Source organism: Falco punctatus, assembly GCF_963210335.1.
Source record: "Falco punctatus genome assembly, chromosome: 3".
NCBI classification, from domain to species: domain Eukaryota; kingdom Metazoa; phylum Chordata; class Aves; order Falconiformes; family Falconidae; genus Falco; species Falco punctatus.
The window spans coordinates 21,304,023-21,324,418 of record NC_137582.1 but is presented as its reverse complement, the minus strand read 5'-3'; the positions used below and the strand labels follow the sequence as shown (position 1 = coordinate 21,324,418).

The window sequence follows — 20,396 nt, the reverse complement described above, 5'->3', positions numbered from 1 at the left end:
GCTCCTGAGTTTTCTATACCCACCAGCTCTCCCTGTCACTGCAATTCCTGTTCACCTGTTTGATTCCATTCCAGGAGCATTTGCGATACGATGACAATTTTATTGCAGCATTTCTGATTACAATTGCTTACAGAAAGCAGCTGCAAATGAAATAAACATGGGCTGCCATGTAGTATCGGTGATTTTCCAGGGAGATAAAACTAGGAGTTCAAAACTTTTAAATGCTAACCAAATACCCCAATACACAACAAAGTTATTATACAAGTCTGCAGATTTCAACCTCCAGCCTGAAGACTACAGCAGATATTATCCAGGGAGATACAGACTCCAATTCAGGCCTACCTGCAAGTTTGTTTTCTAACAGAGTCTGAGAAAGGTAGCAGAGAAGGTCATGAACTCACTATTCTCAATTTCACACCCGTTAGCAAGCTGCAGAAGTTCAGGTTTATGACTGCACTGGAAAATACATTAGCTACCGAAATAATTTTTAAAAAGATAAATGGACAAGTCTGAGAAATGCATCCAAAGACACATGATTCTTGTTTTCTTTTTGTTCTTTGTTCTGGAGAGTTTTATTTAGCACATAAGACACAAGTCTTTAGTACAGCAGGCTCTTAATCTTGGATTGAAAAACCTGCCACCAAAATACTACCATATGACCAACAAGGAAACGTGCACTGGTGCTTTTGTTTCAGTACTAAAAACAGACCTTCAAGCATAAAGTAGAACTGTTTCTCTACTGATAACAAGATCAGTTTCAAACATTAAAAATCACATTTCCATTTGTTTGCTAGTCTAGGTACAGCAGGGAGAGCTGATCACTATACAAACGACAATACCATGACATTTCCCTGTTTGACTGCACAAACCAATACTTCATATTGAGTAAACGACATAGACACCCAAAACAAAAAAGAAAAACACTAACTTGTACTAGACATTTCCCAAAAAAGACATAATGTTTATGAAGCATCAGAACAGAATCAGAATAGTTTTACTGGTCTGATAATAAATGTAATAAAGTGTTAATATAAATATTAAAAGTAACACAACCCACTGAGAAATACAAATAATTTTTTTCCAAATCACAGAAAAAAAATATCCCAAAGAAAGCTAAGTGAACACCAGTATAACCCATCTTTCATCCAATGATTATTCACTTTCCACACACTATTTACAATTCCCATCCTCCTATTCATCTAATAAGAGATAGTGCCTCTTTGTACAAACTGTAGTTGTTTTTAAATACCCTTAGACCCTTAACTGCTGTACAATTGCTACATGGAATTAACAATAACTAAACCACATTTCAACTCACTTATTTAAGTAATGCAGTTGGCCAGCCAGGAAAGGCTATGTACTCAAGTAGAAAACGGGTCAAGTAATTTGAGGAATATTTTTTTTTTAATAAAAAAAAAAACCAAAACAAAACCAAAAACACACACCACGAACAAACAAACAAACTTAAGATTTCTAAATTCTGACATGTCTGAACACACAAACCAATAATGGTATGCAGCTTGTTTTATTAAATAGAATTAGGATATAAGAAATATTCAGGTATACAAAAACTCTAGAAAAGGATACACAAATAACTCCTAAAACTCAGGTCCCCCAGCCTTGTAAATTTTGTGTTCAAAATACCAAAGCAATTCAATCACTTGGAGTAGCCACTTGACAGATTTTAACGGCTGTTAATCCTCAATTAACAAAAAAAAAGTTTGCAGTTCAACATGCTTCTAATCTTCAGATCTTCAAAGCACTGCTCTAACATTAAGAATGAAGTCATACTACACAAAAGAACCATTCTGAAACTATTAAAAATCTTCAAAGATATATATTTCAGCTGTAAGAGTATAATGCCAGTTTTTAATTTTGGCTACATCCTGACATCACAGTTGTTAAATTCAAAAGTTTGTATCTCATTACAGAAACACCTATAACATGAATCACCAGCTGAAGTATCATAAGCCTTTGGGAGGTCCTGAGAAGATTCCTGGGGTCATGAATATGCCAAGACACACATTTCTGTATTTCTCCAAAGAGAGACAACAGCAAATCAAAGCACTTAAGATTCATTTACGATTGTGTTCCAGAGGGCTGAAAGTCACGACGTTGAAACCAGATTTCCAGTACCTGTGTTGTGTCTTACAGATGCAATATCAAACAAGAGAGGTTCTGGTAACCCACTGGATACATGATGTAATGAGCCAATTTACAGTCTTAAATCAAGCATTTAAATCTTTTTCAATGCTCAGCAATTTTTCCCACCCAAGAAAGCTCTGTCGGCACAGCCAGCACCAGTTGCCAGCATCTGGGGAGAGGATGGGGAGACAGTATAAATAAGGCTGTGTTATGTAGCTGTTTTCAAACCCACCCTAAGTGAGACATGGGCATCAAATGTGGAAGGTGCCACAACTCCCACGTCCTCTCAATACCTAACACTAGTGAAACAGTGATCAATATTTAGTTTGGCAAAAGAGTCTTGAAAGCTCTTACTGCTAATAGCATCTGAAATACTTTGAATACATCCGTATCACATATGGACTCTACAGGAATTTGTAAAATGCAAACAGAGAACTTTTATATCTAAGCATTCCAGCATGAGTAATTTTACTTAAACTCCTAGCGTAGACAAAGACCAAGCGATAACTGTTGATGTAGTTTTGTAAACGGATAGATCTCAACTATCACTACAAACAATGACTCATGCAATTGAGTTTGAATTGAGCTAAACTCAAGGATGCCTAGAATCAAGACATCTACCTGATACATATAAAATGCATATATATCACCTCTGGAAAAAGCATTACTTAAGCTGTTTAGTAATATCCAGATGATGACATACCAAATTTTACATATCAAATTTTATACTAATTTAGTTGTCTTGCCTGCTTCCCCAGCTCACATTACACCAAAAGCAAATCTACAACCTGCGTTGTGCTGAAACTTATCCAATTAGGTATGCAAAAATGAAATTTAATTAAACAGCTCTGAAATACTCAGGTAAGCACTGAATGCCTTTGTTTTTAAACAAAGACTTGGGAAGGGGGAAAAAAAACCCAGAAAACTAGAGCAAAATATAACAAAACATGTCCAACTTGAAGAGTTCCAGATGGGGGTGGGGTGGGATATGTGTTTTGGGTTTGTTTTTTTTGTTTTGTTTTTGTTTGTTTGTCTGTTGTTCTGGGGGGGGGGGGAAGCGGTGACACGCGGGCTGGGAGGGCAGTGTTGGTGGTTTTTGAGGGTTTTTCCCCCCATAAGCTACCGGTAAGTGCTTATCCTACACTTTAAAAGGACAAGTTCTAGAAGCTGACGAGGCAAAACCTTGCCTTGAACTGATCTGTCTCCTGGCTATAGCACCACTTGCTAAGACAGTAGCAAAGTCTCTCAACTTTCCTGCCCGGAGAAAAGGAACTCTGAAGTGAAGTACAGACACCACTGCAATGGTTAAGGGTAAGAAAATGTGTCTAATACATGTAACAATCTGCTCTGGATGACTAAGGAGATAGATGTTTACAGGCACACACAAAAAATTCCAACTTAACCAGTGCAGTCCACAAAAACATGTTCTAGAAAACAGTCTGACAGTAAGGTATCAAAAGCACAAAATTAACAGGTTTATACCCTAGTCTTTTAGGTGTTGGATATGAAGCTTCATGGCATAAGACTGCCACCACACAAAGCTGTGGCATGAAGTGAACTGAGGATGAGAAGTGAAACTGAATTTTCCACATTACACTAATCTCGAGAAATTACAAACTCTACTGACAATCAAACACTGAATTCACTTAAATGCGCAGTCTAGCTCATCTGCAGAGATTTCTGAATTTTTCTAGATTCTCTTACTCAACAGTGCTGATTTTTTTACCATTCTGACATGATCAATGTCTAAACATTTACTCTTTTCTTCCTCGTGCTTCAATCTGGAATTAAAGCTCTTAACACTGTTAGACCAATTTTATCTCAGAAATTTAAAATAAATAAATAAATAAAGAGTTTTCCATTAAGACCTACAACATCTTAAACTAATTGCTTTGACAGGTATCTTCAATCCTAACTATGATTGGTGGCCAAAAAAAAAGTAATTTAGTTCCCTGACAAGTAATCAAAAAGATACTTAATCTGAACATACTGTCCAAAATCTAAGGCCAAAAGGACAAGACTGAGTAGACCTGAAAACCAAGGTAAATTTAGAAAAATGCTGTTTCTGAACAGCAAGTGCAGAAATAAGGAGTCTTGGCCCTCACTGTTCTGTCTAGCAAGAATAACAGCTGTCCTTTGGACAGAAGGCCTCAAACATCCAACAATATTTTACCTTTATCTTGACTGGCTAGAGCCTTAACACCAACAGTTACAAAGCCTTTGAAAATACAGTTCTTGGAATAGTAACCTTACATTTTATGTCATTCAACAGCTAATAAACACCAGATGTTAAAGTCTTATTTCTGAACTTGACAGAAATCTGAGGGTATAAAATCAATAATAATACAGGATGCATAACAGAATGATGCATGCCGCTTCATACCATCTCAATCAGGTGCAAATTATCAAATCTCCTTCTGACATGAGAGTGGAAGTTTCCTGGAGCTGAGCCTGAATTCAACTATTATGAATGATGCATATCGATCTGAGGTGGTCCTCAAACTACATATATTTTCACACAGAAATTATAAATCATAGGATTCTGTTCTTTTTGTCTCATGTAGGTTGTCAGTACCAAATAATTTTGGAAATCCGTATTATATTGAATGGAAAAAATTCCATCTTGAACTGTAGGGCTTGGGGTGGGGACAGGATGTTACATGCTTCTGTACTATTTGAATACTTCTGAGTATTTGGAAGCACCAAAGCTTATTATTCCCTGGGTGACTTACTACATCAGTTGGTACCCTACCACCTGCTTAGTTTGTAAACACCAAGATTTCAGATGATTTCACTACAAAAGGAAACATCAGTAACCTTCAAAAAGGAGTGCAGCTCTAAACATGTACATTATGCTGAGAAAACTACCCAAATCATAGCAGGTAACAGGTTATTGATTTAAACCCACTATTTTCTGTCACTTCTACTTGGTTTAGGAATTATATTACCCTGTAATTATAGGTATCTAGATGGTTTTCCATATTACCTCCTGCCTCATGCATACCATGCCTATATAGTGCTTATAGTCCTAACTCAACACTTTCTTGTAGATCTTTTTTTCCCCAACAGGATGAAGAAGGGGATAACATCCATACATATCATTAAGCTAGATATAACTTTGCCATTTTATCTCAGTAAGTGGGTGACTCAAAGCACAATTCAAAGTCAGCGACAGGCCAAGAAGCATTTTATTGCTCCTTCCTGAACATTAAGTGGTTATGTGCACTCTTCAGGGCATGGCTGGAAAAGCTGTACCTTGCTTACACTGAAGCTCAGTCTAGAAAAGTAGACATTCAGTTCATTTTTCACTTTATGTAACTCAAGTTACACAGATTACCCATATCTCAGCAACACATTCAATGCAAACTGAATGCAAAGCTTAAACCACCACCAGGAAATGCCCCATACAAAATACTTCCCAATTATCTGCTCTTTTAGTTGTTCTGTTATTTGGCTTTTTAAGAACTACTTCCAAACCACTGCAATGCAAGAGCTCTAGAATTTCCCTTCAAGCAAGAGGGAAACCCAGCATAACAAGAAGGGTCTTCCTCTACAGCGATACAGCCCGCCTGCACCTTCCAACAGTCAGTCTTCCAGCAAAGGTGGTCGTTCACACAGCGCAAGTCCCAGCTCATTACGGGACACTGCCAAGTGATTGACACATATATTGTATTTACTGGAAGAACACCCAGCTGCTGTAAACTTGAGCTTCTCACTCTTCTGTTACTGGAATACTTCAAAAGCTGTAGGGATTTAAAAAAAAAAAAATCCAAACTTAAAACATAAAAAAAAAAGTTACTCCAAATTATAAAAATCACTGATTTTATATAAAGCCAGACACAGAACATGAAACAAACCATTACTTAATACCTAGAGCTAAAACTGGTAAATAGCAAAATCTTTCATTTTATATTTTAGATACCAACATAAATAGGTACATGGAATTCAGCCTGAAGAACTGAAATAGTACAGACACTAAGCCTGTTTCTGTACAAATACATTAGAAGGGGAGATTACTGAGTTTTGGTTAGAGGCCTGTTGGGTTTTCATAGGCTATGGTTTCCTTGACTCTGTCAGGAACTTACGTTAAACAGCTAGCATCCTGTAGGTACCATGAAACATCTGTTTAAGTAATTTATTTACTTATGTCCAAGCAAGCTCCTTGTTCTTGCAAAAGGAGAAAGTTAAACTGCAGTGCACCAAAGGAAAAAGTCACTAAAGAGTGGAGAAAAGCAGTTTATTAAAACATAGAAACACAGGAAAATATCAAATCTTAATCAAGATGTGTTTTACTAAACAGACAAATCTCTTCCTGATTTTTGTCTCACTACATTTTTTACTTTTTTTTTTTTTTAAGACTGTGTAACAGTCCTGGTTAACAACAATCTCCATGGTTGTTCACAAGTGGCTGTACACTTTCAGTATTGCCTCAACATAAATAAAAATGCACCCTTACATTTGTGTATTTAAATTCTGCATTGCCCTGTTCACACACTAGTATAATGTATTTCTCTGCAATACAAAGTTTCGTAACACATTTCACAGTACATGGATTCATGCTCATTCCCATGGAAACCATCAGGGCCACGGGCACTGCAGAGTAACTTCCTTGTAGAAACCATAAAGCAGCCCCAGGATTTCAATTGTGCAAGCAGCAGGGCATTAGATGTTATCAGCACACTGTTAGGAGGCAGTGATATGACTATAATAAGATTAACATCCGAAATTCTGCTAGTTACAAGTGGGATAGAGCATTTCCCCAGGACTACTTAGTGTATCATTCCTCCTATTTCATAAATCTCACTGAACTCAAATCTTCTGAAAATATTCAGTACTTTAGGCAATTTTTGTAAATTGCCAATACAATTTATATTTATTATGTTTAATGAATTCAATACCTAACCATCATTTCAAGAATGAAAGTAGATTAATATACTCCTTTAGAGCACAACATATGGAAATTATATAGAAGCAGTAAAGGCAAGCAGTTTCAATATTTTCCGCTTGATACACAAGAGCCTTACACTTACACTTCAACATACAGTCAGTACGTATGTTCTGTGTATTAGTGAATCACCATTGTTCAAATATTTATAGTGCTCACTGAGCTACTAGTGTATTTGCAGGTAAAAGGTTTTCTCTTCAGTATCAACTTCTAGCAGCTTCCTATAGAAAGATTTAGAGATGACAGCCAAAAGTCGCAATAGCAGATTTTATTTAGCAGCCTATTTTTTCATCAGATTGTGCCAAACTGTTATCATTTTGAAGCTGAAGAAAAACTGCAAGACAGTTACCCTTATCTATTTGGCTTTCAAAAATTAGTAAAATAAGGCAGAGCTAGATGGGGAGGAAGGAGTGGGGGCTGATCTGAGACTACTGATATTTTTCAAAGACCACACCCTGCACAACAGAACTGAAATATGGATGCTATTTTAGAATGTATTTTAAAATCATTACTTCCATATGCATTCAACAGATGCTTCCAAGTAACAGTAAAATCCCTACTGGACACGACTTCCATATCATTGTAACAATTTATAACTTTTTTGTGCAACAATTTTTTCCACATTCAAGCACTTATCCTTCCTGGCAAATGCTTGGTTATTGTGCTAAGGAGCTGTGACAGTGACAGACCCTCGTAGTAACAGGTAGTGCAATCCAGAAAACCAAGCCTGGACTGAGTCTCAGTTTTCCTGCTGACTTAAAGCATAAACCTAATGAAGAAACATGAAAATCAATTCTTGCTGGTAAGATTCAGCTTCCCAGCCTTTCCAATAGAAGTAAGACTTGCCTTTGTATCACCATCTGAACATGGCCATGTGAAAACCACTTCCAGAACAACTCCATTTCCAGTAACAGCTACTGTGACAGTGAGATTAAAAACAACCATTCTAATATTATCATTGGGAGTGCCAATGGCTAAGGCAGGATAGCTTTCAGATTGTTCCCAAAAAGTGATACTATAGCTGCAGTAAATACCCTACATGTCATCTAAAGTTTAAAAAGCTTTAAACTAGGTGGGTTTTTTGCATTCATAATAATGTAATAGTAAAAAAATAATTGAGTGCTCCTAAGTCCTCAAAACCCAGCCCTATGTTAATGAAGAATTTTGTCAATGAGATTGCTTATTTTCCTCAGATATGGATAAAAAAACCCAAATATTGACAAGAGTGACTTACATCTCCAACTAAAATCCTAAACATCAAAGGGGCACAACACTTGCTTAAAATCAATATGCATGTATACTGCATATTGCACAGGTAAGGGGCTCCATAGCAGGGATGCACAGCAAACAGACTGCAAAGCAGGATACAACGTTTAAGTAAAACAAAGGCAGAGACTGACAAGCCTTACACGCTCAAAGCAGCATCCTAACCCTCCTTTTCCAATAAAACACCAAATATTTATATAAGAAAATGGACTCCTGTGTGAACTTGAGTCAAAGGGACTGCGACCTGTGGATGAGTCCACGTGGGAGCAGGACATCTTGAAGCATCTGTGGCTATGGATAAGCCCATGCCAGACCAAGTACATCTCAAAGCATCTATGGCCATGGTTACATCTGTGCTGCAGCAGGTATACCTCTGAAAGGATTGTTCCCCAGGGTAAGTCCACAGTGGAGAAGGAACACCTCAAACCATCTGCGTCTCTAAATACCTCCATGCTGCAGCAGGTACACCTTGAAGCAGCAGTGGCTGTGCCTAAGGTCATGCTGGGGCACCTCAAAGCATGTGGCCATGATAAGGCTCCACTTGGAGCAGGTACACCCCTAAGGGACTGCAGTCTGTGGATAAATCCAAGCAGGAGCAGGGGCAAGAGGAGGAAGTTAATTGTAATGTTAAACCCTATGGTTTGGTCCAAAGGAACCAGGGGTGGAGACCGTAATGGAAATACCTTTAAACTGTTGTAACCTGGGATTTGAGTTGCATGTTATAGGAATAACTTACAGCAGGAACTCCTTGTTGCTAGCCAGGCTAGGAGCAAGGGGAATGGTTCACTGCAATGTTAAACCCTGTAACTTGACCTAAAGGGACCAGGAGTGGAGATTGTAATGGAAATACCTTTAAATTGTTGTAACCTATGCTTTGAGCTGCATGTTATAGGAATTACTATAGCAGGAACCACCTGAACCAGTGGGAGGACAATCCCTATAGTAGCAGTACAAGTGCAACAGTGACCATACCCGAGTTGGCTTCGGTGCCCAATAATTCCACCCAACACACCATCTCTCCTGTCCTGAGTGACCACTATAACAGATGGACCCCAAAGTCATGAACTAAATAAACTCAATGGACATTCTGTGGACATTTTACAGACATTATATAGGGGTGGTCTACAGACTAAGAGAATGCTATCTGCGTATTATATCAAAGGAAGGGAAGAGAGTGGGGGTTAAATGAGGATGTACTGGATAGTGTGGGACCTGCGCATGACATAAATGGTATGGAAAAATGGGTAGAGAATGTGCTGGTTTTGACAGGGACAGAGTTAATCTTCATAGTAGCTGGTATGGGGCTGCATTTTGCATTTGTGCTGAAAACAGTGTTGATAATTCAGGGATGTTTTTGTTACTGCTGAGCAGCACTTACACAGAGCCAAGGCCCTCCCTGCTTCTCCCACCATCCCACCAGTGAGTTGCTGGGGTAAATATGGAAAAATAACACACAAAGTAATCATACCCATAAAATGTCTCTGACAAAAAATGATTAATAAAAAAAGACTATAGCAACAGTAAGTTGAAAATCCATTATCTTTCGTCAAAGACTAGGAGAAAAAAAAAAAAAGAGAGACTTGATCCTCTTTTTACAAGGCCTCTCATAAGGTCTAAGATTTATTTAAAAGATGGAAGAAAAAGTCCTAAGATGTAATAGGGCATAAATGATGCATATTTTCTACATACCACAAAGGGCCTTTCAGAATCTGTGCCTGCTCTATCTTGTAACCTTCCTTCAACTATACCATGCTGCAGGTCAGCTGCAAAGGTCTACTTTTGTTACAATAAACTGTAAACCAAAACAGAATATTAAACAATGTTTCAGTGTGCAGGAAGACATAATACATTGTCTCAGCAAAGCCAGGAATTGTCACTTCCCCACTAATGAACACCCCAGTCAAATTTAACACCTAAGTAAGACACAAAGGTAGTGCTTATCATCTCATTTGTTTCTGATGCAACATTTTAATCATTAAAATGTTGTTTATTTGAAAGATATTTGGTGGAAATACTCTTTTGCTTGGTACTTTTAACACAGCCAAATAAGTATCACAAGATTTACTGTTTTCAACAGCTACACATACATAATTACCAGGCAAAAGACCAGTTTAATATGCACATAACAGGAACAAGACATAATGAGAAGTTTAACTGTTAATGACAGTAGTGTAGAAGGCAACACATTAATTCTCCTTGCATGCAGCAACGCAGCGGGAAAAAAGAAAAAAAAAAGGTTGTTTTGAAATAGTATTTCCCCTTCAAATTTTGAAGTGTAAAACTCCTCAACACATTTAAGCCACCTCCACATTTAGATTAACTCCTTTTGTCAGCATACTAGTTTCATGGTATGAAGTGATACCAGATGTTCTAGTTTTAAATGCCTCACTAGAGTATACTTACATGACACTCAGTAGATGCTGAGTGCACCAATGCACTCTTACAAATCATTTAAAGTTTTGCTCTGTTAGCAAGTATACCTCCTATCCATTGACAAAATACACTGAAATTTTAAATCCTCGGACCACCATGATCAGGGTACTTAACACATTTCAGGTTAAGAAATCTTCACTAAGCCTGAAAAGTGTTATATTCTAAGGAGGCCCTTGACCCTTCAACTTGCCAGTACACATCAATGCTTTGTCTTCTGAATGTAAACACAGACTGTATGCCAGAAGTTCCCCTCTGGGTTAGATTCAAGCAACTCATTGAACCTGAAGATTAATAGAAAGTATATACATATTACCCAACTCATACAAAACGCTTGCCTTCATGGTTCAAAGTATCCATGAACACATCAAGTTAGTATTCAATTCACACACGAACTCTCAGTGCCAGCATAATCCAATCTAAATTTTTAAGAAAACAGGTCAAGAAAAAGTCAAAGAGATTAAACGTCAACTTGAAATTTTATCTGAAGTCCTTTGGAGGACACACAAAACGATACAGCCTGAAGGACATTATATTCTAAAATCCCATTCTATAGCTCTGCAATGTCAAGAACCTTACAGAGAACAGCAGGCAGAACACCAAGAGTCTGGGCATTCTTTCCAAGTCTTCAAAAAGGGTAAAGTATAAGAGAAGAAACCACAAGAAAAGCTAGGAAATGCACTATCTTCACAACTGAAGAAATGTCAAAGGTTTTTAGCCAGTTCAATACAGACTTCACTGTTATTACCAATTACTCCATTACTATGGAAATTGATCACTTTCTTTCCAGGAGTGTCAAAAGTTGTCATTTTAAAAAGTCCTTAAATAAACATTTGCAAGATGGGTCTCAAAAACTGATTTTCAGTAAACATTGTACATTATTTCATTTACTATGATCAAACATGTCATCCTAAAGAGCTCCTCACTCAATAAGCTAAATAGGCTTTCCCTATTAACAGCTGGGGATACAAATCCTATCTATCATACACCTTGAGGACAAAAAGGGCTGGTAATAGAAAACAAGGCACAAGCAACTTAAATACCACAGCTAAGAGCAGAGTAATCACTGAAAAACAATTCAATAATGTTAGGGCGTTTTTAAAAAGATAGGTAAAAACATGTAAGTATGTTAAAAAAAAAAAAAAAAAACCAACACACAAGAACTCTACATACCATAGATGAGAATGCAAACCATTAGGCACATGACACCATCACCAAATCAGGGATGATGTAACGATGCTTAAAGTAACAATCTTTGATTAAATCAGTCGTATCTGACACAAGAGTAATATCTACACTACAGCCACACTGGTGCAAATACAAGTGCAGACAAGGCCTACAGCTTCTCACCATCTTCTTGACATATTTGTGCATTAGCCAATGTATATTTTTATTCAATATAAATGAACTGACAAGTATATCTTAAGGTTTAGCTTAAGTTCTATACAAACTTCAAGAAGTACACCTAAATATATATATATTCAAAGACTCAGAATTAAGTAGCTGGAACAAGTATTACTTGGCATTAGAAGGTAATCTTGAGTATTAACATGGCCTCCAATCCTTATTTCAGAGTCTGATGATTTAAAGATTCAGGTATCCCTCACTCACTGCTATCCATGAAGGCTTCTGTTAAAAGCTCTAGCAATATTTAATTAACTACAGAATGGCAATTTGTTACTAATATTAAGGCTTTCCACATCAGCAGCTATGAAGACAAAGGAATAGAAACCTATAGCCATTTTGAGAAGCCTACATAACTTTTGCTATTTTCTACAATATGTAAAATGTGTGCAATGGGCATAAGTGTAAAAATAATTCATACATAGTGGTTTAATAAAAAAGGAAACATCATCCCCATTAATGAAATAAGAGCAATGCACATATGCTTTAGCATGTTGTTATGCAAGAGCAATATATAAGAAAACCTTAGTCAGTCACACTGTTCTCCAAAAGCATTACTGGATATAGTTTTCTGAATGCATGCATAAATTCAAGAGGTTAGGATTTAAAAAAGAAAAAAAGTCATACATTGGTGCTTAAGAATTTAGTCATATGAGGAATTACTTTACTTTTACTCTGCCTTCCTAGAATAACCTCATGCACAAGTTGTGCAGTGCAAACGCTTCCCAGTAACAACATACTTCCTTGTGACTACTCTGAAGGCAAGCTTGATCAATAAAAAACACTTATTTGGCCTAGCAGCCAGCTTTGCCTTGCTAAAAGATCCCCATCTCCCAACGCAGAGCTGTTATCTTGCTAGAGGAAAGTTTCCATATATCCATTACCTACATACTACTGGTCAGCCATGACCCACAACCCACCACATGGAGTAATTCTGGTTTTGAATATCAGTTCAGTTTCTGTATTACAAAAGCTTTCGTGCTCATCTAGTAAAAATATCTTGCCTGATCTTACATCTCCGAGTGTGATATACCAGTTCATCTCCGCTTTCACAGTTTTATATCTTGCCTGATACAACTTCTAAAATTGTGAGAACTGCAGAAATATGTCAAGGAAGCCCTTGGTAAATGCAATTTTAGACAGCTGAGTAGGGTTAGAAGTTTTACTAAAAAAGCATTCCAGAAAAGTCTCCAAGCTTTGATGGAAATTCAGAATCTCTTATTAGGACTACACCATTTCCCAGTACTTCCAACAGTAGACTACATAAAAACTGGAGAGTCTGCATGCTGCTCCCTTATACAAAGCTCAGCTTTCTGGTATCCCAGGAATAAGCTTATCTAAGAGTACAAGTTTGCAAGATTAGGCTACAGGAAACAAGCCTGCAAATTAAGAAAACCCACCAAAGCCTCACAACACCCTACAGCTATCAACCTACTACTTCCAGTAAAGCAATGTAATACTGACCCTAAATAATGTTATCATACCTGTGATTACTTTGTTGAAAAGGACACTAATCTTGCAAAAGCAAATGCTGAAGAATCACTACAAACATGAAACAAGGTTACCCTGCAAACTTCCAATGTAATTAGGCAGCAAATGGGAAGACAAGACTTCTTAATGACAAACCCAGCTCGCTCCACTTGCTCTCATGGTCACAGCATAGTTGCTTTAGTACCTGAGTTTCTCTGTCCTCTTTGCCTCATTTACTCACTTTGCTGCATGAGAAAAAGGATGCAAAGATACTACAGAGCAAACAGCTGGCACCTATACAGTTAAAGGCTATAATCCAATGCATATTTAAGAGGCCAAATAAAAATTGCACCAGCAGAACAGTAAGGGGGGGGGGGGGGGGGGGAATTAAGAGATAATAAATATGATATGCAGCTGATCAGACTTGTTCATTACACTCTCTTCTACAATTATAATGGTTCTTCTTTAAAACTGCAGGTGCAAGAAATCCAAGTACCTTTACCACTCATCCAGGAAGCACAAAATTAACACTGTATTTCCCTTTTACCCTCTCTCATTTCAAATTTTCCACTGGAAAACAAGTAAACAGCAGCATTCTGGAAACAGCAGCAATTTTCCACAAGTGGGTTTACATCTGAAACCCTGTACAACAGAGTAGTGTTTAATGACACAGCCATAACATCAAACAAAAACAGACATTTTTTTGTTACATTATCTCTGTGGTATAATGCAGATCCCAAATAGGTATAGGGAGAAGAATGAAAAAGGGGAAAGATGATGTTTGTTACCTTTAAGGAAACAAACACCAAGTCACAAAAAAAAAAAAAAAAACAAAAAAAAAAACCCACAAACAAACAAACCCTGAAGCAGATGTTCATGTGATTCCATGAAAAGGATATTTTCAATACAGCTCTCTGTATAAATCAACAATACAGTCCCACTGCCCGCACTCCCAGAAAATATGGGATATTTAGGGACAGCTACAAAAGTTTTAAGTATGCAATTGAAGTTTAACTTCAGATTTAAGACCAGTTTTGTAGAAATAAGAAAAACTAAAATTTACACCCAAATTTACAAATTCAGATCACTCAGACTAATTTTAAGTACAAGAGTCTTGTAAAAGTTCCAACAAATTTATGGACTTTATTCTGCATTTTGACATCACTAAAAGCAATCATTTGGTAACCTAACCTCCTCCCTTGCTTTCTTGCAAGAAACAGGAATGCACAAATATATTTCCTTTTCGTAGATTAACACTGAAGGTCACTTGACTGCACAGGTAGGTACTCACAGAAGAAAACTGCTAGGCCTATTCAGCAAACCTGAAAATTTCTTTCCATGCAAAGGAATAGCTACTGCTTATGTTCTAAAATCCATCAGCTTAGAGTTTGAAATTTATTGCACCTTACTAAAGGAAAAGAATAAGGTCAGTGAACCAAATCTGATTAACTTCAGCAGCTGAATTCCAAAAAAATCAGCCCCTACTAAAGAATTTCTAGAAATACAACAAAGAGTCCATCAACACCTCTTGCCAAAAAAAAAGGTAAGAAAATTATGGCATTGTTTTACATTTATTTCAGATAGCATGTGATAATCATTAACCCTTTAAGGAAGATCCTGAGACTGGTTTTTGAGTCCTTTGCTTTGAAGGGTCACAAAACTGATACTGAAAATCTAGCAAGCTTGTAAGCATTGAAGGAATGGCTCACAAAGTCATGCATAATCTAGTCCAAACTACATCCATGAATTCTGTCAGAAATATATAAGTGTTCAAGCTATAATACAGTTCTTATACCTGGACCACACTAGCTACAGAAAAAATCAGAATGGCCTCCAGCAAGTGTAGTAAAAGCCACAAATTACAACATTTGTTCTATCTTTTGCTACTTCTCCATTCAACAGGAAAAAGGGATCAGACAATCCACTGCACACCAGTAACTGGGAAGAAAACCTATGTTCTGTCCTTCCTTGCACTCCTCACACACGCACTCCCCCCACGGCTGTGCTATTCTTTCTCTTCGATACGTGAAGCTTAGAAAAAGCATATGTTATATATCCTTTCTTTCAATGAAAAAGTGAACAGAGACAAAATTTAATTATCTGCAAGAGACTCCTGGATGTCTGGTCACAGCCACAACATCTCCAATCTCTGAGTGGCATGCCTGCAATTAAATACAGCTGCAATCAACTGTGAATGCAGCTGGTACATCTGGAACTAGCTGCCCTGATCTACTACCAGGCAGGTCAGAGTACTCAGAAGCCTCAGCACTAATACTAAACCAAAGTAATTTTTAGTCTTCTTGTGTCTGAATTCTGTTTAAATTAATGTTCTCAAATGGCAAGAGATGATCATAAGGTGATCTTAACTCTGTACTTCTTTTAAAGCACAACTACAAAACACTTTGAGGTGACCACATCAGCTACACACGTTCCAATAATACCAAGACACTGAGTCAGTAGACTTATTAGTCTAGTTCCCTATGGAAGGGAAACTTATATAATGTGAATTGGGCCTGGCTGAGCCCCACTGCAGCCCACATAGTGCTGTGCTTGTATTGGTAGCTAGAAACAGGGTGACAACACACCAGTGTTTTGACCGGTGCTAAGCAGTGCTCACACAGCACCAAGGCTGCTTCTCCAACCTGCCCCATCACCACCAGCAGGCTGGGGGTCGGCAAGATCTTGGCAGGGGACATGGGTCAGCTCTCCGGCTGAAGTGACCAATGGGACATTCCATACCATATGACATCTGCTGAAATATAAAAGCTAAGAGAAACGAGGAGGAAGGCGGGGCATTCATTATGACATTTATCTTCCAGGGCAATCACTATGCATACTGAAGCCCTGCTTCCTGAGAAGTGGCCAATCCGCCTGCTGATGGGAAGTAGAGAATAACATCTTTTGTCTTCCTCCACTTCCAGGTGCGTGACTTTTGCTATTGCTTCTTTAAACTGCCCTTATCATGACCCACAAGGGTTTTTTTCCATCTTATTTTCTCACCCCCATTCTGCTGAGGAGCGATAAAGCAGCTTGGCGGCACCTGGCATCCAGCCAAGGTCAATCCACTACATGATGTCATGTTCATCCTATACTTCCAAAGCTGCTACTGATTTCATTATTAGGAAACTAAATTTACTTCTTCAAGAGTGCTCTCCTTCCTATGGACTCCATGCAAACAGACAGCTGCGTAAAGAGACTATCTGAAGAATAAGCTCACTCACCTTCTAAAAATGCCTTTAGAAAGCTATCCACAGAAGGTAAAAAAAATTGTGTACTCCAAATGGACAAAACTTTAAGAAGGTGTGAACTAAATACGTCCAAAAGCCTACTGTAAAAACCCAGTCATGCTTTTGCTCCACCACCACCCCCCCCCGTTCTTGTATTAAAATCATCATTTGCTCCCCTATGATTATTGCAGATGGACACTTGCTATAAAATTTACAATTACTGTTTCTAAGAAGTCCAGAAGGCTTTGAAGAGTCTTCATAAAGCTCCTTGCAGTCATAATCATCACAAATTTGAGTTACTGGGCAAGTGCTACCCTCTCAAAAAAGCAGAAACATGAGAAGGTTGCAGACAGAAATATCCTATACATGTGATCACCAGTACTGTGAAAGCAAGTTTTCTTTGGGCTACTTGAGTGGAATGAACATAATGGAATCTCTATCCAAATTTCTACAACAGCAAGCAAAGACAACAAAATGTGATGTATTGCACTCCTTCTGATCTTTTTTTCAGGATGGCCAAAAACAAATATACAAAATCTTACATCTCATCTGAAAGAAAAAGCACATTATAACTGTAAGTTTCTGGAGTTATTTTTTACCCTGCAATTCCTAATTTCTTAGAAAGACTGACCACTTGCACTGGAAACTGCTTTCACTATAGGTTTATTCCTTAAGCAAACAAGTTTTCTGACATGCTGCTACATCAACAAAAGCTCAATATAAAACCTGAAACACATTGGATACTTTGTTTGTTGAACCAATACAAGCTGAATCCACCCAAGCACTTCATGATGGCATCAACCAGTGACATATTAGGACTTCCCATAATATGCAACTAAACACACATTATTCTTTACAATTACACACATACTTATATAGCTTAAACGTCCCTCCTCACTAGGAATGAGTTAAGCACAGTGATCTGTACAACAAGCACAGGCTGCCACTACTGATCTTTATTACTCAATAAACACAAAGTAGTCACAATATTGTCTTAAAAGGGGTAACAGAAATCTTGTATTTCTATTCACCACTTTGCTTAAGCTGCAATACCCATACAGCTCAGTAATTCAGAAGATGACCAGTTCCAAACACCTCAAAGATGCCTTATTTAACAAACCTCCTCAGCATCAATGGCTCTGAACCCACATGCAATCAGCGTCTTTTTCTATATTGTAAAAACAACTGTATAAAGTCAATTTTTTTTTGATACTGCAGTCATTCCTCACATTCCTGAGCTAGATGAAGAATACCATCCACTTCTGCTTATCACACCTTACAAAAGGCATTCCCCATTCAAAACTGTCAGTATCACTGTACACATATAGTTTTGTCTGCTACAAATGTCTCAAAAATGAATCAGAAAATAAAACCATGTTCAAGCTATCAAAAATAGAATGCATTACACACAAAAATGATACAGTAACTAGCCATATGTACCATTTGATGACTGAGACCTTAACTATCTAGCAGAAAAGCTAACAAAAAAAGGGTACAAACTTGTATTTTTCCTGTCCTTTTTCTCAAAATATGAAGACTGGAAATCTACATTCACATTTAATTTCAGGAGCATTTTATAAACAAGCATTCAGGTACTTCAAGTTATGAAGTGTCTACAATGTGACAGTTCTCTCTGTCCTCCTAAATTTTGGTGCTATTATACATGCAAAATACTCCAATAGTATGAACACTTTTAAAAGTTATGTGAATTTAGCCTCTCTTATTAGCTAGGGTTTCATTGTTAGCTTTTACTTCTGCCATGGCAGTGCTTTTTAATTTATTGCTGTTACCTGAAACAAAATTGCACTTGATCTAAATCCAAATTATACCATTACATAATAAAATAAGGAATTATTCAGGTTAACATAAGAAAGGGTTTAACTATAGGATGCTCTACTTGCACTAGATTTAAGGAGGCAGCCAGCAAAGCAGGTATTGGTGCATCATTATGTATTATGTTTTAAGGTAACATAATGACGCTTAGAACTTCTCTGCATTACTAACAATATTTTCTTTTACTTTACTTTTCCTCTGAAATAACAAGCTTTCTAAAAATACCTTCACATTCTCACAGTCTCATGCATCTTCTATTTTGGATACACAGACCCAAAAGCAACCTACATACCATACCTTTCCTTTCAAAGCAGTCCCATTTGAAAGGATTACTTATGACACTGCCAAGAGATGAGGCACCAGCAGAGAGAAAGAGATCGCCAACTTCCATGATGCCCACTAAAATTCATCCCTAGTTTTGGCATGTAATCACCCCAGTCATCACCAAGAAGACTGACAAAGTCTCATTACTTTGTGACAGCACAGGTGACACTTTCAAATAAGATATGAGAAACATTTTAGCAGAATTTGAGTAAGACTTCAAAGGACTTGCAATAGGAGTCACCTTACAAAGCAAGCAAATTTATGCCAATGCCTCTGCCTCTGTTCACCACAGGTGTCACGGAAGTTTGTGAACCACACTTAGTGTCCCAAGAACACTTTATGTAAGGCCCACTGGGAGACATCTTCAGCAGGTGAAAAGGTGCAAGCCTTCAACTGTTTTCAGTAAGTCAGCTCCCTCTGTACAGACTCCATGCAAAAGGCACCACTGTGCTGTACCGGAATAATACACAAGAAGGGGGAAAAGCATAAAACAAAAAGTAATCACAGGCATTTGTTGGAGTTTCAGAAGCAGACCATGAGGGCCACTCACAATTGATTTGAATGAGCAGTAGTTCACAAAGCAGATTACACATCTGATAGAGAACAGTTTTGAAACATCTGATCTCTATATTTCATTAAAGCAGGAACAAAAGAAATCAAATGTAACAGTTGTTACTAAGTCCAAAACTGACCAAACAGCTTTTACACCCACAGAAACTCAATTAAAGGTGCCAACCTGTACCCTGCTCTTCACTATTCCTTTTCATTGTTCCCCCAAACTTCCTAATAAAAATACCCACACAGCACACTGTCCGTCTGGCAGTAGCCTACTTGCAACCGCAGCAGTCTGCTGTCAGCTGCTATATTTTCAGGGTTATGTTTCACAACTGGCCATTTTTCACCACTCCTTGAAAATGCTATATGTACCAAACCACCAGATAATCAGACAGATGAACTGAATATTGCAGAAATACTTCTGTTAAAATTTTCTATTTCATAAGAATCACTATACACAAATAAGTTATTCTTCCTCTTCCCAGGTATTTATTACACCATATAACTCCAGGATAATGGCTGGGGACTATCGCTAATAAATGCCAAGTAGGCTCCAAAGCTTGCCTCAAAATTATGTCTTCCTTCTCATTACTGGTATATCCATTCTCCTTCACGCTTCAGCTGTAAAGTGTTCTGGTGACACTTGGCAAATATAGGAAGTAACAAACAATGCTTCTACCCTTAAAAAGTTTAAGTGAGTATTTTTTCCCCAAACTGTATCATTAAGAGTTATTATCAACCATATGAGACATGAACTGACACAAAAATAGCCAGCAGCAAAGCCAAGAACCAACTTC

General features: G+C 37.6%; 1 protein-coding gene across 1 annotated transcript in view; it reads right to left on the bottom strand.

The window, feature by feature from the left end:
• EIF3H (eukaryotic translation initiation factor 3 subunit H) overlaps nt 1-20,396 on the bottom strand; it is an 88,761-nt gene that overhangs the window by 67,655 nt on the left and 710 nt on the right. The gene's annotated exons all lie outside the window — the stretch shown is intronic.